This window comes from Pipra filicauda, unplaced genomic scaffold, assembly GCF_003945595.2.
Source record: "Pipra filicauda isolate LSUMZ 115617 unplaced genomic scaffold, ASM394559v2 scaffold102_size2360937_pilon, whole genome shotgun sequence".
Classification (NCBI taxonomy): Eukaryota; Metazoa; Chordata; class Aves; order Passeriformes; family Pipridae; genus Pipra; species Pipra filicauda.
The window spans coordinates 291,045-310,321 of record NW_024103463.1 but is presented as its reverse complement, the minus strand read 5'-3'; the positions used below and the strand labels follow the sequence as shown (position 1 = coordinate 310,321).

Below are 19,277 nucleotides of genomic sequence, written 5' to 3'. Positions count from 1 at the left end.
AGCTAAGTTACAACTTGCATGACAAATATATATATCAAGAAATTCAAACTGATTACACTACATAACAAATTCTGTCAGATAAATAGTTTCCCTTTAGCTGTGCTTTACACTGCTGTGCCAAATTCTAAAGCTGAAAAATACTCTCTCCCTAAAGCATTTCCACTGCATTTAAATCAAACATCTGCTCTTCCAACACTATTGACATTCTTAACAGGGAACTTCACATCCAGTGGAGTTCAAGGCTATAACCTGATACTCTCACCCTTTTCCCAGCTTCTCTCAGAGAGTGTCCCACAGGGCACAAAATTAATATTCTCATGCAGACATTGCAGTGGTCTAGAAGGAGTATTACTGCTTTGGACCTGACAGACTCAGCAGTGAGAGAGAAAAAACCTCAAAAGAAGTCCCCGAGTCTGCAGGACTGGGTCAGTATGTGTCAGCTTAAAGGTCTCCAACAATTCCCTGTCTCCATCAGGATCCTCGTGCAGGTCAAGCAATACAAGTTCATTATGTTGGAGAAGATTTTGCCAAAAGCCATTTTAAAGTTGCATTAGGGGCACTAAAAATGTTAAGGAAGAAAACCACAAGCAAAACACGCACTATTATTCCAATAAAGTATAGAACACAGGCCATTATTTGCAAACTGGTTTGATTAGCACATTTTGTAATTACTGATCCTGGGCATGGTGCCACCGTTTGTCCTGCAACATTTCTGTGAATCCCTAAAGAAAACTGCTCAATGGATTTCAGTGGTTTTCCAACTACAAACTTCTCATGTAAATTCAAACCAGTAAAGACATTTAAACATCGTTCAGCTGCGAAAACATCTCAGCTGTGCTTCTCAGAGACAGGCTCCGGGAAATTTCTTTCCTCTAAAAGAGACAATTTCAATTTCAAAGGAACAGTTCTAAGGAAAAAAGCATATGGGTTTCCAAAATCTGAGACCACTGTCCAGCAGAGGAAAATCCTTCACAGGAGAAGTGACAGCCCATTTACCCTGCAGTTTAAACAGAGAACTGATCCATTTCTGCTTCCCCACACAGATGTTTAGCAGAACTCATCCTTCCTGGAAGCCTTCACTTTGTCTAGATAAAATAATAACTTGGCAGACTTTAGGAAACAACACAACTGTTTTCTCAGATTAAGACCAAGATAAACTGAAATTATGTCCACTTTACTTGTAAGATCAGCATTTTTTGGGAGGTAAGCTGATCACCCAAATTATCTTCTAACTTAAACATCTTCAGTTTTCAAAATTTTCTGTTTCTGTTGTACATTATAATGCAATTATTTTTATTCACACGCTAGATACAAAATATAAAATTGTGAGAAAATGAAAAGGATTTTCTCATTACTCAGAGTAATGATTCTTTATGGCTCTTTAAGTTATTTCAATTTATGCAAACTCATGTTGATGTATCAACGTTTTTAACAGTAATGCTCTTTTGTGTCTCAGACATGATATATGCCTCCCACCACTATTACAAAAAAAAAGGAAAAAAAATGCAGGAGCCACAGCTCTTGTTTCTGCAAACCATTTATGATGCTCCTACTTTGGAGAGGAGAAATAAAGGGCAGGTCATGGGATCCACACACCTGAAACAGCAGCTGTTACTACTCACTAAATAAGTGTCCTCTCTTATGTGTTCAAGTCTGGGTTTTAGTGTTCCTACCTGCTGAACAAACTCTTTCCTGAAGAGGAAGATGCAAAGGACACGAGTTATGGCAATGACCAGCACTGTCTGACAGAGCCTCTGTCTGAGCTGCAGGTCATGGACACAAAGCTCATGAGAGCACAAGTCATTTTATTTGGGAACCCTGCCTAAGATGGACATTTCTGGACCTTGCAGGTGGCTCTGCTGAGGTGCAGAGATCTCCATGGCTCAGGGGTGATGCCTCCAGACAGCTGGTAACAAATGGCAGGGCAGTGTTTGATCGACTCAGATACTCTGACAAGATGGTTTGGGTTTCAGAACAGCCAGAAATTTTGTTAAGAAGAGTCTGATCCATCAAAGTAAGACTTATATAAACAAGTAATTTCTTCTGCCTTGATAATAAATGCAGCTCCACACATGGCCTCGGGGAAAATACTGGTAAAATAATAACTGACTCAAATGCAAGCTAAGCTACTTCACCCTATGAAAGAACTTGTGAGGCTCAGTAACTTTAAACTCTGGCACTGAGCTGATGGCCACCCCATAATACTGTGGGACTGAAAACATAGATTATAGTTTAGCAGTTCAACAAAAAGCACAAAAAAGGGAAAGTGGAATGCAGCAAATAGGATGTAAATTATAAATAAAGCCTGTTTTCAAGTACTTGCTTTTACTTGTTCTATAAAATATTCAAGATTTTGGTAAATAAAAAAGCAAAATAGTTAAGAGATGAGAGGCAGAACTGCAAATAAAAAGCTAAAAGAAAACAGGTACAACTCCCAGGATAAAGAATTGATTTCAGCCTCTTCAATTTAAAAATGTTTGTTCCATGTATGTGACAACAACAGTGCAAATATTTGTAATGGACCTGTGGCTGGCAGCTGCTAAAACCAGAGATCTCAAACAAAGATCCCAAAACATCAGAACAAAACCATGTTTTTCTACCCTGGGCATCTCATTATTCTAAAAAGCCATACCAAAGCCTTCCAGCTAGCGTGGAAGTGTAGGTAGCTACTGAGTTTTTTTCATCCATTTTAAACAGGGTCACCCTCTGAGGCAGAAGTTTGGTGTTTTCACCGGGGCTCACGATGCTCCACAGACAAAAGCCAAAGGGAAAGGAAAAAAAAATACCACTGCACAGGGCCAATGGTTAAAAACTGGAGTTAACAAATGACAGTCAAGCACTATGTCAGCATTATTTCTTGCCTGTAACCCAGCCCATCTGGCAGGGCAGAGCCCTCCAGCACACAGCTGATGTTTAACTGCCACACCAGGCGTGTCTGAAGCAAAAGAAGCGGCTCCTGACTCACCCTTACACCTTTACACAGCAACTGAACCATTTCTGGTGATCTCCCACTCACAGATATCCAAAATATCTGCTGTTCTCTACAGTGTTTGAAACGTAAGTAAGCCAAAAAAAAAAACAAAGTATTGAATGTCAATCTTTTCCACAGTTTATATATAAATAGCTGAAAGCATGTCCTCACCAAGGAGATAAGTCATCAAAAGCCACAAAGAATATGTTTAAAGGGGTACAAGAATTAGCATATCATCTCTGAAAGGCATCACTCCTAAAAAACCATTAGCCTTCTGCATACAATCCTCTTGCCCGAAAGAATATAGAACACATCAGTGCAGCACATCCACTACTTGTTAGCACATTTTTTTGTATTTTAGTAATGCTGTTTTTCAACACAGCTGGTCCTGACTAAACAGATTTAAAGATTCATCAATTCCAAGACTATAAAGGATTATTGTGATTATCTAGTCTGACTTCCTGCAGGGCACATGCCATAGAAACCAGCTCACAGATTTCTGCAACATACTTCCTCTACGATAATGTGGCAACAAATCACTTAAAATACAATCCAGTCTTGTTTTAAAGATATCAGTAATAAAGAAACAACTGCTTTCCATGATTAATTTATTGCTAATTACCCTAATTATTAAAAAGTGGCTTCATTTCTATTCCAAATTTGCATGGCTTTGGTTTGCAAATACTGGGCTTTGTTCTATTTTTTTTTTTGACAGAAGTGACAGACTGTTGACAGATTACCTCAATTATCAATCATGTACCTGAAACCCTCCTCCATGTACCCATTTATAAGTCATAAAGAGCCTGACTCCTCACTCAGATTCTGCAGTTTGTCTGCACAAATGTACAAAGTGATTTCTTCACTCTCTATTTGTCAGGCTTCTGCTGGAACATTATGCTCACTTTTATTTATTTATTTATCTATTTTTATCTATTATACATTGGGAAGGTGTGGATAAACAGGTACTTCTTTCAAGCAATAATGAGAACATCCAGAAGACATGATATATTTTAAAGATTGGGTTTGACTCTGACTTTTCAGTCTAGAAAGGATAAGAATTAGGAAAATAATTTAAACCAAAACTTGCAAGAAGGAAAAATGGAATAAGCTCTTATCCTTGTTCATGGTGAGTAGAATAAGAAATAACAAGCAGTAAGGAAGATTTAGTGTAGTCTTTAGAAAAAGTCTGTACCATACACGCCAAAAGTACTGAATTTCTGAGAGGCTGCAAAACATCCATTGTTGCAGACAATTTTTTTTTTAAAAAACAGAAAACACAAGCACATGTTGAAAATATCATAGTTGGAAATTAATCTGCTGTAAAGGAGTCAGGTGGATCAAGTAACCTGAAGATCCACTCTAGGTCCTCTCCTCCCATTCCAGGCTCCCCCTCCTACACTCCTTGCTGTCGTCACCTCTGAACCTTCCTGGCTGTTCCCCGTCCATTCTGAAGAGGACACTGCAGAACCAGGAGCAATTGCCCAGCAATCAATACAGATAAATTTTCAATTATTCTCCTCCTCTGCCCCCCAGACGCCCCCCTGTCTATTAAAGGCAAGACTTCTTATCCTCTTAGCTCTCAAAATCAAGGCTGATGTTCAATTGGTTTGCCACAATAATGTTTCATCACGTGAAGCATCCCTGCACCTCAGGACACAAACACCATCTGTGGGGCCTTTCTATATTTGGATGTATTAGAGTAGATGCTGCTTAAAGAAGCCAAATATCTGACAAAAGCTATCCAGGTTCTGAACTAATCATTATTTAATTTTCTCTTTCTGCATCATCAGCAATTTTTATGTGACTGCACCAATTTTTTTTTTGAGTCCTATTATGAGACTAGTGAATAACAAACAAACCAGAACAGATCCCTGCAGGTCCTATTACAAGAAGCAGCACTGAACAAAAATTCTCCATTTTCCACAGCTTCGTTATCAATTCCTCTGCTTTTAAACCATTTAGTAAATGCTATATATTTAATTCTGCACTGCTAATTTCTTTAATCAGAGTATCAAGGGAGGATTAGTTAATGTCTGCAGAAGTTCTACATCTATTGTTAATATGAACAATGCAACTTGCAATCAGATTTAAGGATGTGCATGATTTCTGTCTCTGACACAGCTGACAATTTCAGAAGAGAAGGTGAGGACTCAGACAGGGAAACTTGAGTGTGCAGCTTTAAGATCTGAAGTCAGAAAAGATGATTGGCCAGGGACAGCCAAGGGACATCTAACACACACACTACAAGCCATGTCAGTGAGACAGGGCCTGGATAAATGGATTGTGAAATTTGAGTGGAAATTTGGATGGAAATGTGGGTGGACTGCCAGGCCCAAAAAGCATCATCAACAGCTCATGGATCAACCCATGGCTGGTTCCTCGTGGCCCTCAGTGTGCCAACATCCTAATTAACAATTTGGATACGGGAATTGGGTGCAGTTTTGGGCACTTTGCAGATGGTATCAAGCTTGGGGGCTGATCAGAGGAGCTTCCTCAACAGGCTGGAAAAACAGATCAACAAGGACCTCACAAAGTTATTCCAAAGCAAAGTTCTCCTCATCTGGGCTAGAATAACCTTACACAGCAAGGGCAGGCAGCAGCTTCATGGAAGACAATCTTGCAAGGAAGCTGAACAGGAGCCAGCAGTGCTGCATCACCAAGAGGGCAGGGGAGGCAATTCTTCCCCTCTATCCAGTAGTCATGAGACATCTGGAGCCCTTACTTGCTGTGTACAACTGCCAGATGGGACTATTTAGAAAAGATGGATCCAGATTCTTCTGTGAGGTCCATCAGAATAGAAATAATAACAGACACTGGAAATTCCAACTAAATCAAAGGAAAATATTTTTCCCTTGTGGGTGGTCAAAATCTAGAACAGAGTTTTTCCAAGAGAGGTTGTAGCATCTTCTCAAATATTCAAATAAGATCCTCAACCACCAACCCTCACAGGTTCTCCTTTGAGGAGGAGGTTGTACTGGAGACCCCCAGAAGTTCCTTCCAGTCTATGGGATTCCATGATTCCGTGCACATAAAGCTGAAGACACAGCAGTGAAGCTCCCTGTGAGCCATAAGGATATCCTTTGCCTGGTTCTGGTCTGCTTTTCAAGCCAAAACTCTATGACAGAGATAACAGGCACAGCAATAATCAAGTTCCACAACAGAAGAGTTTGCAGTAACTGATATAATAACTCTGCCATTAGATTATCAATAATAAGAAAACTCTATTTATTGGTAACCACTCAGTTATCACATTGAAGCACAACACTGTGGCAGCACAGCCAGTTTAATCCACCAGAAATTCCTGTCTGAATTACCTTTTACTTCACAATATGGATGAAGTTGCACTGCAGTCCTTTCTACAGCAGGAGCCATAAAATCACATTTCTTCCCTCTACACAGCCACTTATGCCCAAGAAAATTAACTTTTTGTTAATTTAGAACTGTTAAAGAGATTCAACACAATAGGGCAGAGGGGTAGAAGAAAGCAGGAAAGGAAAGGTGATTGTTTGGATTATTCACCTCATCAGAAGGATCTGGCCAGGACCTCTAAAAAAGGTGATCCATAAGGTATAGCTTTCTGATTTCCTCTAATAAAATGGAAGAACTCCATTGGAAATATGGTGGTATCACTGCACAACAATCTTCTCAAAAAGCAACTGAAATAGTACCACTGTTTGCATCAGAAAGTCACAGAATGTGTCAGTTTTAAGCACAAAGTATAAATGTTTCAGCTTACTGTCCACGTGTGAGAAAATTCTGGCTTTTTTTGGCAAAGCCCATGAGCTAGTTATGCATTTCCCAGATCTACTGACAAAAAAAACCAAACAAACAAAAATCAACAAACCCTTGGAAGATTGTAGTGGAATGTGTTAAAGACGTTATCTTAAAACAGGGTATGGCTTTCCTAGGATAAATAGAAGTGACAACTAGAAAATATTTATTTTAGATTTCTTCACACAGGAGAATTCTAAAATAAGGAAAGCACACAATGTCTGTTTTTCCTCTTCCTGCAGCTATTTTAATACTGCCATTCTGTATCTAACACAGAAATGCAGTAGTTTCAAGAGAAATATCAAATCACAATCATGTTCCTTCTAGGATACTGTGCTGTTAACAGAATAACTGTTAAATAGAATACTTGCATTTAGATGTGTTTCTAATGTAGATTTACAAGATGACAGCACCAGTATCACAGTGAGAGCTGCCGTGCCTGGCAATTATTGTCACATCCGAGACAGAACACTCAGCAGCTACTTCAGAATATGACACCAAAATCCAACAACAAGCCTCACTGGCTCATTAAAATCATCCTCCTGACTCTAAACTTGTCAGTGACGCTGCTCATTCCCCAAAAACAAACTGCCACTCTGCTTCCGTTCTGTGACACGAGGGCCAGACAAAAACTGGCAGAAAACTTGTCATTTGGGTTGTATTTTCTTAGCACTGGATTGGTCACAATATTTTCCTCTTTTGAAAGGCAGCTGGAGATCCACATTTCACTGTCCTTAGTGCCTCTTCCAGCAATAGCTGAAACATCTCTGCACGTCACTTCTTGGCAGCTAAATGAAGCGTCCAGAGGATTTTTTAATTGCAGGAGAATTGAAGTCAATACTAATTCTACTTGTCCCTTTTCGTAATGGTTTGAGCAACAATTAAACAAAAGCAATTCAGTAATTCGGGAAAGCAAGAAGTACCCAATGAAATTCAGGAAACAGAAGAAAACATTAAGGTTTCCTCAAAATAAAGACCAGAACATGCATGAGTGGGATTGACTGGGAAGTAACCGGCAGGGAACCAGGGAAAGGGAGATGAAGAGTTAAAGAGAAGCTCAGATTGGAATCCTGAAAAGGAATGAGGCAAAAAGGGACAGATGATGGGAGAAGAGTTAGATGGAAGAAATGGGGTAGCTGATTTTATACAGGAGCTCCCTGTATAAAAGTAGAAATCAAAGTTTCCCAGTGTTTAGGGCGGGGGTTTTGTTTGTTTAACATCTGAGGCCCATTGAATAATTGATACGAGCTCTGACAGGCTCAGGGCTGGTCTCCAGAGCACAGTGCTGTGCCAGTTCTGAACGGAGCTGCCACACTGCACAGGCCTTTCTGAGCAGGGGAAAGATGACAGGGTTTGATGTCTTCTAAAAAAGCACAGGGTTACGTAAGATGCACCTCCCTATTCAAAGTGACAGATTAGTTTCTTTTTTTTTAATTATATTTTTGAAATATTAAAGATATACTGCACCTCTCTAAGGATCCAGCACATGCCCAGTAACTTCCAAGATTTAAATTTTCCATCACCACGTACATTTAAATGAAATTAAGATACTAGTAATACCTATATCCAATAAAGTTATTTGGTTGTTACAAAAAAACCCACAGTGGGTAAGACTCTACTTTCCCCTTCCCTCTCTTCCATTCTGTCAACTATTCCATAATTAATGTTATTCACAGTAATTTCATTAACTCCATTAACTTTATCATGAAAACCTGCCACACACCTGTTTCTTTACAGCTTCCTTTTCATTAGTGAACACACAGAAAGATTAAAAAGAAACCTCTGCTGCTGCTCTTTCCCTGTTTACCCAGAAAATAAGTTAACTTTCTTTCAGTAAGTATTATGAGCCACTGATCTGTGCTACATTTTAGAAGTTCATTAAATCCTAAGCAGGTTTCCAATCATGTCCCTGTAATGAGAAAATACCAAGTCCATCTGACAGTATCAGTAACAGCTCTCACAAGCACGAGGCCCTGGGCACAAACCTCACCCGCAGGGGAACGGCAGCGCTTTATCTCCCTGGGGAAGGGAACTGCCCCGTGCACTTCAAATCAAACCTGAGCTATTCAGGTCAAAATAAAAAATTCTGATACCAAAAATGTTACTACCTTACCCCTTACAATTGGTAACTCAGTGCAGTCTGCACTCTGCAAGGTGGCTGAGCCTGCCAGGCCACATACAGAACACGGACTTTTACCTCAACTTCTGAGGCTATTGGGAAAAACCACAGAGAAAGACACAGATGGATTCCCAAATTAAAATGACTGCCTTCAATCCTTTACTGGCCTACCCTGACTGAAAAGAAAAAATTATTGAGTGCTGTCAGTAATGGAAGATGTGGAAATGTAACAGCATGGGGATCACTAACAGGACTTTAGCACCTGTATATTCACCTGTACACAGTAAACTGAGCTTAAGCTAATTCATAAAACAAACTTTAAAGCACCATTCTCAAATCAAATAAAGACAGTACTGTAATAATTACAAACCTGCATCTCTGGTAAACATCAGTGGAATGGTTCTATCAAAGGGCACTGGATCAAACACAAGGGAAGCTCAGACTCCCCAAGAGCTGCCCAGTGAGTGCCCAGGGACACGTGGCTCCTCCACGCCCACACTGCCCACACCACTCCCTGCTTCCCGAAGGGATGGGGTGGGAATGGTCACAGGGCAGGAGACAGGAGGACACAAACTGCCTCTCTCAGCAGCCAGCTCACATCAGTGTGGGAAGTCCAGAGAGGCAGCGAGTCTCCTCTCCGTGTGACAGGATGCAGGCTCAGCTCCATTTCCAAATGCCTGCTCCTGCACACACTACAGAGCATTCCCAAATTCCCCATCAACTCCAAGGACATATCGGAAAGAATAAACTGAAATCTGTTTCATCAAGTGTAAGTTAATTTAGATCAAACAGCCAACCCTTGAACTGCACAGAACATAAAGGACATCACTATTTCCCCAGCTCTGTAAAGGTCTTTGAACTCAGACTATGTCATTTCACTGACACAAATACACACTTCAGACAGAGAACTTGGGGCTCAGCACCTTCCAGATTTATGAGAAATCCTTCCAGCTCTGGCACACTGCAAAATTCACACCCAGCTCAGCAAAACACAGTGAAAAGAAAGAATTAATATAGTTCTATTAGCCCAGGAAGCTTTGTGCCAAGTCACACATACACAACCTCAACTGCTGAGGAGAAGGCTTTGAGCAAAAGGGTGGAGCTGAAACAGCACTTCCATCAGCAGTGAGATGAGATGCAGTGCTTGGCTGGGCACTGCTCGGGCACCTTCAGCCCCTGCCGTGCCCTTGGCACTGCCAGCAGGGGTTTGTGCTGCAGCAACATCAACCAGAGACCACTGACAAAGAGGTACAAGTATATCAGGGCTATTATCAGACAATAATATAATCCTACACATGATTTATGCTTTCCATTATTTCTGCAGCAGTTTTTTTTGTAGTACCTATTGGATCTCATCTGAAAACCCTGGATCTCGACCTGTTAGTGGCACCGAGCACGGGCAGTAAAAAAGAAATGAGTATTTGTTTTACAAGCTGTTGGGGTGCCCTACATACATTTATCTTTTGGAGTTAACTCCTCAGATCACCTGACAGATTTATTTTTTTTCCCTCAAAAGCAATATGCTATTTGCAGGGGTAAACATACAATCACAGAGTCTCTTTGTCACCTGAAGAAGCTCTCATTGAACAGTAGAGTGACAGCAGTGATAGTAACTAAAGACTTTGAAATCAAACTTAGCAATAAGTATTTTTTTCTATTAACCAACATTTATGACTAAACCCAAAGGTGTACCTATGAACAACCAGCTAGCACAAGGCTCTGCTTCTAAATTCAAAATTAAACAAAACCACCACGAAATTCACAGGAAGATGAACACAAAAAAAAAAGGGAGAAGTTGAATTCCAGTTCTCTCACAGAAACCTCTCCCCATTTCTTTATTTTTCTTTCTTTGTATTCCTTCTATTTTAAGCACTCTTTATGTCTAACACACAGCATGATAACTTCTATTAAACAATAAAACTTTAGAAAACAAGCAAAAGAATTTATGAAAGGAGAACACACTTCTTCAAAGGCCATAATCCCTATTAGCTCAAAACTAAGATGTAACAACAACAACTTAAGAAATTATGTGAGTAGCTTCTTAAGATACAATTTCTATTCATTTTCCCCCTTTTCATTCCAACAGTCACAAAAAACCCGTTATGAGAAAATTGCTCAAAGAGAAAGTCAAGCACTCAAGAAAATGAGGATAAACAATAACTGAAATTAGCCCTGGCTCCTGTATCTGCGCTTTACAATAGTTTTTGATTGCATGACCACGAGAACCTCTCTTTATTTTGACCAACTAATGAACAGCTGCTCAGATTTTCCTTACCACTGCCTTTGCAACGCCGCTTATTCCTTTAGAACAGTTTTTATTTACCAGTAATCCCTGCATTATACCCACACTCACATGGCTGGAAGTTGAAACAAAAAAGAAGAAACAGGTCTTTAATAATCTGAAATGTTATAATTTCACCTGAATACCTCATGTAAAATTGGGTATCCATCCATCTGCCAGACTTAACGCTGAGTTTTTAAATTAAGCTGCATTTTTATTCCTGTTTAGACAGACACAAAAATCAACCATTGCCCCCTCTCCAGCCAAATGCAACAATGCAGAGTAATCAAATTAGTCAGGCCAAGTGCTGGCTGTCCACTGCTGCAGCCACAGTGTTCTCTGTCACTCCAGTCACAAGGATTTACTCCACTTGTGCAGACACCAGTTCATATAACACTGATCTTCTACTCCTCCCACCAGAGAAACTTTCTTACCTACTCCCCTTAAAAAAACCATATAATTTTGTTACATATATATTAAAATTACGACCATTATTAATAACTATCATTATTATATGTGCAGTTACCTTTTCCTCTCTATGTCTTAGGGATAGAAGCCACAGCAAGTAACATAGATCAGGGGAAGATTGAAGAACACTTCTTGATACCACATGGACAACAGTGCCATCCAGGCTGCCAAAAGGACAGATGTTCTTTGCTTTTCTACTAAAAAAAAAAAATAACTGTCTTCTATGAAATGAAATCCAAACTGTCGCTTTGGTTCCAATAAATACCCACTAGGGATGATCAGCCTTTTCCCTCCTAAGCTCTATCCACACACACAAACTTGTTCCCTCACTCCAAAAAGCCAGATTGCCAGGCTCCCCGAGCCCTTTTTCTCCCCCCTCTCTTAATTTTCTGTTCTTTAAAAACAAAAACAAATCCAAACCAAAACAAACTGCCATGTTTCCTCAAAATACAGCTTTGGAAAACCCAAATCAAACCACGCTCCCATTTGCCTCTATTTCAAATGCAGTTCTGTAACAACACCAGATTTGGAACAACTCAGGTGAGTCTCTCCAGTGGCAGATGAAGAAACTCCTGTTTGGATTTTTGGATTAAAAGCTTCTTTCCCTGATCTCCCGTAATTCAGTGTTCAGTGTGTTTACAGTACAGAAGAAACAGTTTGCAATCATCTACAGGTCAGCCACTGGTTTTCCCAGAGTAAATTCTGTTTCCTTGCTGGTTGTCAGGTCCCAACCAGCCTTAAACCAGCATTCAATAAAATCCTCATGTTTTAATTTCCCACATGTACTTTACATGTGTACTGTGACACTGTTTGCAGCGCACAGCACATCAAAGACTGTTCTAAAAGGAAAGAGCTCCTTGTTAAGTACAAACTAGTTAATACTTCAAAAATTTAATCTCAAAAAAAACCCCTCCAAATCTCCACACAATGTGCTATAAATGTCACTAGCAGTAAGACAAATACTCAGTTCTATTTACCAAAATAAAAGAGCATATTATGATCTCCCATATCAATGACTAAATAACATTTTTCTACAAAGCAAGACTATAAAAACACCCTGCATGTAGTTTGTGACAGTAGGACTTGCCAAGGACACCAGAAGGTGACTTACATTTAATTCTGCCTCTACTTTTAAAATCTATTAAAAATCTATCCATCTCCATGGTAACTCAAAACATATATTCCTCCCAGACAGTTTGATTAATACTCTGTAGTTTTTGTTTTATAGTCAACCTCTAGTTTGTTTGAAAATACATAAAAACTGTCTAGTTGATCCTAATAATCTTAAATGATACCATAAATCTGTATGTGGCAGTAAATGAAAGGTACTGCATATATTGCTCCTTGTTATATTGTTCCTTAAACCCAATAAAGTAGCCATAAAGTTCTGGGGTCTTCAAAGGAAAATAACTTTCAAATCAATTATCATAATTTTTCAGATTTTAATGGTATAAGATTTGCTTACAAACTAATCTTATTTTACTCTCCTAAAAACTTACGCCTACTTTTAATTCCTTAAAGCTCTCACACTTGCACAAATCACTGTGAGAGACTGACTGCATTAAATCTCTTCAAATTAGGGAAGGGAAAAATAATAACTATGGCAACCCGTTATAACCTTAAAATATGAAGCACTTGAACTGAACTTCAGGAAGTCAGTGTTAAGGGAAAATGTACTGAAATAAACAGTATTTTATGGCAGTGACCTAATAAATATTAAGTGTATTTTCTACATGAGGGCTGTTCTACCAAGGAAGAAATGTAGAGAGAGGTCATGACATCCACTAAAGACCTCCAAGAAACCATAGCTAATAAATTTCTGTAAATGCAAGTCTCAATTTGACAAAGTACGAGAAGGGCTTCGACTCAACCTCCCACAGACAACATCTCTAAGCAGCATAAAATCCTAAGATTTTACTCATGAAAATTTCTACCTGTCTGAGATAATGAGCAGACACAAATCACACTGTGACACTTTGATATTGTGGTCTTTATTCTGCTCCCAACAATTCAAAAAAGATGGGACAGACTGGAGCAGGTCCAAGGGAGGGACACGAAGAGGATTGAGGGGCTGCAGGTTCTGCCCTGTGAGGAAAGACAAAAGGAGCTGGGTCTTTTCTCCCTGGAGGAGGCAGCTCAGGGGGACCTAATCACAGTATTCCAGTACCAGCACATCCTCCCAGAGAGGGTGGAGGCTCCCTGTCCACAGGGAGACACATGGAGGAGACAAGGGGTAATGGGGGTACATTGCACCAGGAGAGTTTTTGCCTCAACGTAAGAAAGAAATGTTTTACAATAAGAACAACCCTTCACTGGATTAGGACAAGGTGCTAGATAGCCTCACCTAGGATCCCTTTCTGACAAAAGGTTGGACCAGATGATTTTTCACAGTCCCCTCCAACCTGGGATATTCCATGATTTATCTCCAGCTTCCCCCTCCATGACTAAACATACCAAATTATAAAGATATCCACCTCATGCATATAACACTGAAGTGTTCATCACTGTGCAAAGCATTCTGCACGCACCCCTCACAACCCAATCAAGAAAAATCTTCAAGTATTTTCTAGTGATCAAATAACAAATCTGCTAAAAGCCTCAAATTCCGTTGCTAAGCAATCAGATGATTTCTCAGGGCACTGAAGGAGATGGCACTGAAAGGAGAATTATTTACTCTTAGTTTCCCTTATATTTTGGGCAGCACTTAACAAGACTATCAGCTGCCTCAAACTCCTGTCCGAGTTCTGGCCACTCCATGAAGGTTCATCCTTCACTCCAAACACAGAAAGATATAAAAATAGCCATAATACTGCTGAACATTATTATCCACAGTCCTGTCTTGTAAAGTGATAACTCTTGAGTCTCTCAGTGTCAACTGGGGCCAGACAAGCTCTTCAGATTCTTTTAAAATGTCTCTTTCACAAACCTGAACAACCACCCTAAAGGAGTTTTCTATTTGCAGGTAACCTTGAAAAAGGAAAGAAGGCCACGTGGATGTGCAATACTATTTCTGTACATATGTCTTGGTACAAATAACTTCATCTTTCCAGGAGTTTGCTTGCACAGAACTGTAAGTGTGTAGGAAATCTGCTAAGCCTTGACTTGAAGGAATTCTGTTCCTTCAAGGGAGACCTTCTGCTGCAGACCTCAGATGCAGCATATCAATTTTAGATCATACCACACTTTCCTCTGTCTACATATTTTAGAAATCCATCACGTTTCATCAGATATGGAGCAAAAGGCATCTCGCTAAATAAAAATGTCTCAAAATACTCACTACAAGAGTAAACCACCTGAGTGACTCAGTGAATGGCATTTCTCAAGATGAGCTTTAACTTTCAGTGCTTTGATTTTAAGGGACACCCTAAAACACCCAAACCACACACCTGCAATTGTCCCAAGTCCTGTTACCCCCTCTATTCCTTTATAGGATCCCTCAGGAAATTGAAAAGCAGCCAATGGGAAATTGTTTTCACACTGAGCTGGCAAAAATTCCATCTATTCCCAACACCATCAGGTCTAACTCCTGAAACTAGAAGAGAAGTCACTCCACACGTCCCTCGCTCCCCTTTGCATAAAAGTAGCAAATTAACATTATTGATCTGACCAAATTCTAAGTTGGGCAATTATGTTTGGTCTCTCCACAGTCATCTGATCTCTCAACAGAAATAGTCCTCACATCACATCCGAAACTCTGAGGAATTTTTCTGACAGTTAAAATAGCTCCTGTGCACCAGCAGCGAGTTTCAGTGATCTCTTTAGCTGACTTAACAACTCACAGGAGTCTTGTTTGACCTAATTAACAAAAGCTTACAGGGAACTTGCAGATCCTTTATTTAGAAGTAGTATAAAAATAACAAATCTTATCAACACGCACAGGGTAAGAGAGAAAGTTAACAACCTTACTGGTATAATTTTGCTGTCTCAACAGAAGTCAATACACTGGTCTGGGGAACTACACGAGAGTTGAGCACATACATTTCACTGTAACCAATGCAATTCTGCATCTTTATCCACCTCTGGGCCTACATAAGTCTCCTCAAGGTTTGTTCTTGCTTTTCGGCTCTCTCTTCTTTGTCTCTTTGGAGTAATCACAAGAGCAGGCTCAGCTGCTTATAGTGGTACACTAGTAATCTTACTTTTCCTTCCTTTCCTTCTCCACTCCAAATTAAGTACAGTATTGGGGAAGGGAATCACTGGCATCCTTTGCTTATTGCCTTTGCAGTACTGGGAAACAATAAGCAGAACCTTCTTTTGCATTTCTTAGGCTTCCCACAAAGTGACACAGTTATCTTGTCCAAATTAATCTAAAGAACGATGCAGAGTATTAGAGGCAGGCAAAACAATAACACAAGATACGGGGTCTGTACAGCCACTGACAGCACACAAACACATGAGGAAGTGTTGACACACCCATCTGGTCAGCTGTGCTTACCAGAAACTCTACCCACAGCCTGAGCAACTCAGTGTAATGTGGTGACACAGCACAGGTTTTGAACACTCAGATCCTGTGAACTCCCTCCTCACCCTCTGCACAGTGGCAGTGCAAGTAGGGAAAGCCAAACCAAGTAGGTTAAATAGAACAGTGGCCTTTTTTGACAGAAAGGAGTTATTAATCTTATTGTTTCAGTGCTCATCTTAGAAGCCTGGACACAGGCAGATCAGAACTGCTCTTCATTTTCCAGTGTCATGACACGGGACCTGCACACAGACTACATTATTCAAATATGGGAAAAATGTGCTCTTTTCCTAGAATCACAAACAGCCTGGGTTGGAAGGGACCTCTAGAGGTCATCCAGTCCAATTCCCCTGCCATGGGAGAGGACACCTGCCACTAGATCTGTCCAGCCCAGCCTTGGACACCTCAAGGGATGGGAGAGCCACAGCTTCTCTGGGCAACCTGTGCCAGGGCCTCACCAACTCATGTGTAGAAGTTTTCTTCCTTTTATCTAGTCAATCTCCCCTCTTTTCTAGTTTAAAACCATAACCCCTTGTCCTATTGCTACAGGCACTCCTAAGAAGTCTGTCCCCAGAACAAGAGAAGTCATACCATCTTTACTCTTTTAAAAATATTAAATATTTAAGTTCTATTTCTGATTGCTCAATTGGGAAAAAAAACCCCAAAGATTATTTTTATGTAGGTCTAGAATTTCTGACAAGGTTAGCATTAGAAAAAAACCCCACCAAATAACAAATAAACAACAAATATTAAAAAAATAAGTAACAAATTCTGGTATCTTCCATATCAGTATTATTTATATTCCTTTCCAATTTAAGAAAAACCTCTGCCATTTTCAAAATACTTGTTGTTTTGTTAGCATTTAAAGGGTTATATGATCAGAATGCAACTGCTCAGACCATAATGTGACACTACAGTAAAGCAAAGAACACAACACACATCTTTCCATTCCAAATTCATTTCAGGCACAGCCCTTTCTCTGTGAACTCATTTCAGACAAATGCCTTTTTCTCCCAGACCATCACTGTGCTTTCACCTTGATAGCAAAAATTACAAGACTATCACAGCCCTGTGTAGTACAGTAAACTCAGGCTAATCTTTCTAATATCTGCTTCACAGACATCTAAACTAATATTGCTGCACAACCCCCAGAACTCAAGCCCATCCGAGCTTCCCCACACAGTTTATTCCCGGTACCAGCACAGGCTCTCTGTGCACAGAAGGAAAGGAGCAAGATTCCCAACATTTTACACCAACTGATTTTCTGCAGCTGTCTCAAAGCTGTGATTCACTTTACCCTTCCACTTCTCACTGTTCTCCTCCTCCCTCCAATTTTCTGTCAGCTGAGCTACCTTATCTTGGAACAACACAGAATCCCTCTCCAGGCAGTGTTTTAATCACTCCAGGCTTGCTGGGTATTACATCCCAGTTCCTATTGTTTAACTGCAAGACAAATACAAACCTTACAATGTATCTCAGCAATACAACTAAGGCAACTGATTGGAATTTTCAATTGAAACAAACTTGGTCTTTCAAACCATAATCCAGGTAAGCAGTTCACCAAAAATCATGAGATGAGCACTTCAGCCTATTCAGAGATGTTGAGAGGTGCTGCACACGCTGTTTGGCAGCACTGCTGGTACCCCTCACAGGCACTGACCTACTGAAATCATCTGTGGAACAGAGTTTAAACCTGCCCTACAATAAGAAACTTTCTGACAAAGCTGACCAGGCACAGCAGCATGATAAATAACATTAATTACATTTCTTACAGGATTCTCATTACAGTTTGAGAATAGTAAAATGTTCTGCTGGTGCTGATCCAACGACAAGCAAGTATTTCCATTTAGTCCCTTAATATGTTTTAAGATGTGGCCTTACAGCACAGCTTCCAGCCTGAACAGCAATTACAAAAGCCTAACCCAGGCTCTGCCACAGCCACTTATGCACCTTGGGGCATGTCCTCAGGCTTCCAATTTACAGCCCATAAAAGGGACAAATGTCTTTTACCCCCTTCACAAGGGGGTAGGTTGTTCTTTACATCAGAAAGGCTGTGCTACTGCATCAGTGGCCTTGAGCAGAAGAACTCACTGAACTTGGTCAAACACTGACATTTGGCCCAGGGAAGTTGTGGAATCTCCATTCACATGGAACTCAAAACCTCACTGGTGCAGTCCTGCCACTCTGGTCTATCTGACCCTACTCGAGAAGGCAGTTGATGATCTCAAGAAGTCCCATCCAATCTAAGCAATTCTGTGATTATTTCTATATTAGAAAATTATAATTTTTTTTCTAATTTTTGGGGGACAAAACCTCACACCACAAAACAAAAGCATTTTCGACTCAGAAGCTCTGCCAATTTTTTCATGTCATGGAGCAGATGTCTCCTTCCAAAGTTCTACGAGAACAGTAAATTCTTTCCCCTGTTATTTAAGAATACAATAATGTTTTGTGCAATGTTATAAGAAATATAATGAGCTAAAATACAAAGCGGTCCCAGAAAGAAAAACCACCAAATAAAAGTTTATAGTAGAGCTTTCTCCCTCCTTCCCCTCGAGGAACTAGTGTTAACAATAAAGAAGAAATGCATTAGTAGAAAGGAAGTGTAACTCATTTGTAGGTAAAATGATTCCCCCTTCTCCAATTCAATATCATTGCCAGTATTATTGTTGTCATCTTCAGCTGACACTGGGGAGAGGGGAAAATTGTTACAGGAAGAAAACAGAAAAGATCACGTCTTTGAAAGGGAAAAAGGAGGAGTACCAGTGGAAAGGGTGGTACAGAAATGTGTGTTGTGGCCTCCCTCCATTACATCAGATGTTACTTTCCAAGAAAATGCCTTCAGGGACGTACGATCCCCACAGAAGAACTGGGAGCAACAAAAGCAAAAGTAATTTCATGAGTTGATTTGTTTTTTGAAGGAAGTACAGACCAGCTGGTTATGCTGGAGATACACCAGACTCATCCAACCGGATCTTCCCTGGATTTATTTCCTAGATATCCAACTCCTGTCACTTCAGGTTTACGTGAGGAACCAAAGCTGCTGCAGCTCTGTGTAGAGGTATTTCTCTAAGGTAAGGAGTGAAAGGCTTGTACCACCTACAGTTCTTGATCCTAATCCTACAGTTAGGGCTTGCAATTACTAAGCTAAAAAGAGAAAATAAAAACCAGGAAAAAAATATCTTCAAATGTGCAAGTTTTTTATCTG

General features: G+C 40.1%; 1 protein-coding gene across 9 annotated transcripts in view; it reads right to left on the bottom strand.

The window, feature by feature from the left end:
* The window catches only part of DOCK3 (dedicator of cytokinesis 3), a 190,896-nt gene that overhangs the window by 138,647 nt on the left and 32,972 nt on the right, over positions 1-19,277 (bottom strand). The gene's annotated exons all lie outside the window — the stretch shown is intronic.